Below are 6278 nucleotides of genomic sequence, written 5' to 3' on the forward strand. Positions count from 1 at the left end.
AAGAAAGTGGAGAGAGGGGAGTATAATTTATCAAAGAAATCATAAAATTTCCCTGACTGATTTCTATAATAATATTTACATGTTCATTGTAGAGTGATCTGTTTATTGATTTTTATTTCACAGAATCAACTCACTGTCAAGTCCCAGTGAGCATAATTTAAATTTCAAAACACAACAACCATGCTATGAGCCCTAGCATTGTTTACATAGAAATTTATTGCTGATATTTTGGGAAGTGAACAAGAGATGAGACCTTTGGAAATAGAAGAACTCAGCTATCTTCACATTAAATAGAAGAGAAGAAAGGATGCTTTTAAAGTGTTGAGATACAAAGTAAAGTTTAGAAATAACTAGATCCCTCAGGGTCTATAGGGAACCCCACACACACTTTACAATCTGTACATGTTTCAGTCCTTTCTACCAAATACTGTAGTATTTGCATAAAAACCAGGCACGTCTCATATGCTTTAAATCATCTCTGGATTACTTATGATATTGCGTATGGTAAGAGTTGGTCTACAGTAGTCTTCAGAGAAAAGTCTAAGTACTCAGAAAAGATACTTTTCTTTCAAATACCTGCATTTATGGACATGGAGAGTTGATTGTAATATTCAAAACTCTAATGCTAATCAACATAAAGCCTAAAAATAAGATTACACTTGACTAAATATGGGAAGCACGTAATTGAATAAATTGTCTGTGGTAGGCAGCCTCCAAGAGGGCATCAAATGACCCTTCCTTTCACTATTAAAGCCTTTGTGTAATCTCCCGTTGACCACAAGCAGAATTTAGTGACCTCCTTCTAATAAACGCAGTGCAACAAAGGACTTGAAGCTTAACTTCCTTGATTAGGTTACCAAGAGAAGCTGGCTGGTCTGCACCCACTCTGCTGTACTTTCAGGGAAGATAGCTCCTGTTAGAGATAAGAAACCGAAGGAGATCTCTAGTCAACAGCCTACCAGAAACTGAATCCTACCGTGAACCAGGGGCATGACCTTGGATGCATGTTTTCTGTTCTTTCTTCTGGATTTGTAGTTGTCTAATGAAACAGGGCTAAGAGTGACAGACTCTTCTGTGTATTAAGTACTGCTGCTCTGCCCTTCTAAAATACACCTCAGTATTTTTAATATTCATAGAAACTAGGTGTTTACTAGCATGTGGCAGTACCAGATGACTAGGATTCATGGAATAAAGGTATTTATGTTTGCATTACTTCATTGCTATATGTTGGCACGTGAAAATTCAAATAAATGCCCAAATTTTCATTGTTTAATTAAATCTTGAACTTTTAAAATTTATCACTAGTGTTCACCCATTTCAGTAACATCAAATCAGAGCAATTCATGGATCATGTTCCTAGAAGATAATAAGGTCTAAAATAATTGAATTTCTAACTTGCAAACATATTCTGTTACTTAAATTTGAAGTTACAATGCACAGAAATTCAGTAGAGATAGTTAAGGAGAGATAAAGATTCTTTTAAAAAAGAACTTCAATAGAGAGGAAATGTCATGAAAGAAAAGGCAAAATATGAAAATTAAAAAAGCACGCCAGAAGAAAATGAAGGACCAAGTGTTCAAGGAACGTCTGAGAGTTTAACCTCCCTGACCTCAGCATGGCAGAGAAGAAAATAAAACTTACTTAACATTTCTTGGGCTTCAGCATGTATTGTACACTGAACGAACACAAGATAAATTATTTAGACTGCTTCAACTGAGATTGGCAAAATCCCAACCTGTCATAAACAGGGTTTTAAAAGCTTGATACTGCATGAATAATTTATAGCTTCTAAACCAGAAAAGTTCTAAATTTGAAACCCTGCATTAAATAGAAGGCTGTATCAACCGCGGGGCTCTCGTTTCGCTTCAGCAGCAGACTGAGACACCTCACGAAAAGGTCACACCATAAATAAAAGCATGGTATTTCATCTCTCATTTCCTATTTTGTAAATAGAAACACAGGATCTCTAAAAGATACATTATAACAATTTTTCAATACACAAGAATAAAGTTACCTGTATGTGCTTATGTTTATTATGCAAACTACTTGCCAAATTACCCTGTCTTCCTTTTTGTAGAGAAAGTGTAGGTGAATTTCATTTTATACAAGTTCCCTTTCACAAAGGAAAGCAAGTTAAAAGCTCCTTGGAAAAAAATCTGAGCACAGAATCTCTCTGGATTTCAAGAACTTCTTATCTTTTAAATAATCTTGCCCACAAATAATTTAACACATTTTAATGACTTGTTTTTATCAAACATATCCAAAACATTCAACTATTTTTATATAAAAATATCTGTTTCTTTCCACATTCATATTGCACTGGTTCTTGTAATAAGGCACTTAAATTGCATGATGCAAGTAACAAGAATACCTAGCCAAGTGGGTTTGGGAACAAGCACAATTCATTTTTAGTAATCACAAACCACAGCAGGCAGTCCGGTGAGGAGCTGGCCTGTGTTAGCACAGCTAGGGAAGTTCAGGAGGGCCAGTCAAAATTTTTGCAATGGAGTGATTCATCTGGCTAGTCTCTTAAAGGAGGTCAGATAAGAACACTTCCTAACTATACTAAAGAAACAGTGACTATCGTGGTCTATGCTGTTGACCTTGGCACTATGCCAAGTGCTTAACTGACCATGTGTCTCACTAAAATAAATCAGCAAGCAACAGGGCATGTGTTCAATGTGATAAACCTTTAACACATATAAGCAGATTACTATTTTTTGAAGAGTGATCGAAACAGACATTTTAGAGTTTCTTTGCACTGAAAACCCTTCATAATTTGACTTTAAGTGACCCAGTTAGCTTCTACTTCCCCATCAAACCTATTGTTGAGGAAGAACACCTAGGCACTCACTATATAATTTAGCTGTGCAGTACAGCAAGGTGTTAAGAGGACTTTGAAATCATAATGTCTTGGTTTGACTCTACATTCTGTTCTTTCCTGCAATGTGGCTATGGACGGGTTGCTCAGCCTTCTTAAAGAACAGATTCCTTATAGATAGATAGATAGATAGATAGATAGATAGATAGATAGATAGATAGATAGATAGATAGATGATAGATAGATGATTGATAGATGATAGGTAGATAGAAGATAGATAGATAGATAGATAGATAGATAGATAGATAGATGATAGATAGATAGATGATAGATAGATGATAGAAGATGATAGATAGATAGATGATAGGATGATAGATAGGTAGATAGATAGATAGATAGATGATAGGTAGATATGATAGATGATAGAGATAGATGATAGATAGAAGATAGATGATAGATAGATAGATAGATAGATAGATAGATAGATAGATAGATAGATAGATAGATAGATAGATAGATAGATAGATAGATGATTGATGATAAATAGATGATAGATAGATAGATGATTGATTGATAGATAGATAGATAGATAGATAGATGATAGACAGAGGATAGATAGAGAGATAGATGATAGATAGACAGATAGGTGATAGGCAATTTCATCTGGTAAATGAGATACTGTCCAATGTGTGTTACACAGTAAGTCACAAATAAATGTTGCATATTACTGTTACTATTGTTTTATAATTGTATTAACTATTCCTTAAAGTTTAGAAATGAAGGACACATTATTCTAAATTTTCTGACACTTAAAATAGGGTGACTTTGCCCTCACCTCCCTCTGCCTCCCTAGGCCTGCAGGATCCGCAGGCCTCTCTCCCAGGTAAGTCCATCGTGCCTTCCCCGCCTTGACTTCCCCAGCCTCATTCACCCTCCCATCTCCCCTGCAGGTCTCTCCTCCTAGCCTGGGTCCTGTCCCATTCCTTGTCTTGGCCCCCCAAACACCCAGAGAAACCACTGCTTCCTGATCCTTTGCATCCAGACCAACTCAGTGCCTTATCGGGTCCCAGGAGCACTCTGGGACTGGCCCCACCCTCACCTCCCTCTGCTTCCCTGGGCCTGCACCACTCCCAAGCCTCTTTCCAAGATGCGGGGGCTGACCTTTCCTCTTCCTGATCCTTTGTATCCAGACTAACCCAGCTCCCCAGTGTAGTCCTGGGAAGCCCTTGGGGCCACTTCCCGCCCCCATCTACCTTTGCATCTCTGGGTGGCAAGGCCACCAGCTGCCCTAGACCAGCATCTTTCCTGGCTGAGGCTCCCAGGCCAGTCCAACCTCCAAATTCCAGAGGTCAAAATCTTTCCTGGAGGGATCCAGACCTTAGGAGAAAGCCTGAGAGCATCTGATCCTCATCTGACTTGGGTCTCTGTGGGAACTCCTGAAGGCAAAAGCAATCTGGCCACTCAAATATAAAATCAAAACAGAGAAATGGAAGCTTAGAGGAATCAGCCTTTCATGCCCAAAATGCAAACCACAAAGACATATAAAGTTCACAAAAAAAAAAAAGCAGACCCAAACTTGAAGGCTTGAGTCTCACACAGGAATCAGAAACTACAAAAGAAATTCGCATGTCAAAATCACAGATAAAATAATAACATGAAAAACCAAACAAACATATCCCCACCAAATACCAACAGTCCTCTAGAAGAGTACAATGAAAACCCCCTAGAGATAATGCAGTTCATGGAACTCAAAAGAACAATTATAAACATGATAAAAGAATTCAGTGAATTTAAAGATCCCACAAACAAAAAAATCAAAGAACTGAAGGAAGATAGGGATAAACTTCTGAATGAATTCAGAAAAGAGTTAGAAATATTGAAGAATACTCAGGCTGAAATGAAGAAGGAAGTGAAATACTCAGTAAGCCAATTAGAAACGACAGGAGAAAGCTTCACCAATAGGATGAACGAAATGGAAAACAGTATAAAGACTGGAAGAAAGTGGACGAACTAGACCACTCAAGCAAAGATTATGAAAAATTTAAGAAATCACAAGAATGGAATATGCAGGAATTGAGTGATACCATAAAAAGACCAAACTTGCGAATCATAGGCATACAAGAAGGAGAAGAATCCCAAGACAATGGCATGGACCAGATCTTCAACAGAATTGTGGAAGAAAATTTCCCAAACTTAAAGAAAGACACACCCATACAAATACAAGAAGCACATAGAACACCAAACAGACAGGACCAGAAAAAAAATTCTCCATGGCACATCATAGTAAAAACACTAAACATACAAAACAAAGAGACAATACTAAAAGCTGCAAAAGATAAACAATAAATCACATATAAAGGAAAACCATTAGGATTACAGCTGACTTTTCAGTGCAAACTATGAAAGCCAGAAAAGCCTAAAGTATTCCCAGTTTTAAATGACCAGAGATGCCAAGCCAGATTACTATACCCAGCCAAAATGTCTATTATAGTTGAAGGAGAAAGAAAAATCTTCCATGACATAAATAGGCTGAAGGAATGCATGTCCACAAAACCAGCCTCTCAGAGAGTTCTGGAAGCAATACAAAGAGCTGAAGAAAGGAATGACTATACCCAAGGGGTTGCAGAAAGAAATCCAATGAAGGTATAACTGTGGAAAAGTAAAGCTATATCAAGAATGTAAACAGAAATAAAAATGACAGAATTCAATATGTATCTTTCATTAATAAGTTTAAATATTAATGGACTGAATTCCCCCATCAAAAGACACAGACTAGGTGAATGGATTAAGAAACAAAACCCATCTTTTTGTTGTCTGCAAGAAACTCATCTCACTTTCAAGGACAGACACTATCTCAAAGTGAAAGGATGGAAAAAAATATACCAAGCAAATGGCACTAAGAAAAAAGCAGGCATAGCAATTCTAATATCTGACAAAATAGACTTTAAACTAAAACTAATCAGAAGAGATAAAGAGGGCCACTTTATTCTGATCAAAGGAACAATGAATCAAGAAGATATTGCAATCGTGAACATATATTCACCAAACTCTGGTGTACTGAACTTCATAAAAACAATACTACAGGACTTTAAGACCCAGATTAATCCCAACTCATTAATAGTAGGGGACTTCAATACCCCACTATCTCCATTAGATAGGTCAACAGGGCCGAGAGTTAACAGACAGACATATGAATTAAACAATACCATATATCAAATGGATTTAACAGACATCTACCGAGTATTCCACCCAAGCACCAAAGGACATAATTTCTACTCAGCACCCCATGGAACCTTCTCCAAAATCGACCATATACTGGGGCACAAAAAACCTCAACAAATACAAAAAGATTGAAATAGTTTCATGCAATCTATCAGACCACAATGCAATAAAGCTTACAATCAACACCCGAAGAAGCTCTAATCACCACATGAACATATGGAGATTAAACAACACA

Source organism: Nannospalax galili, unplaced genomic scaffold (assembly GCF_000622305.1).
Source record: "Nannospalax galili isolate Female #2095 unplaced genomic scaffold, S.galili_v1.0 scaffold895, whole genome shotgun sequence".
Taxonomy (NCBI): Eukaryota; Metazoa; Chordata; class Mammalia; order Rodentia; family Spalacidae; genus Nannospalax; species Nannospalax galili.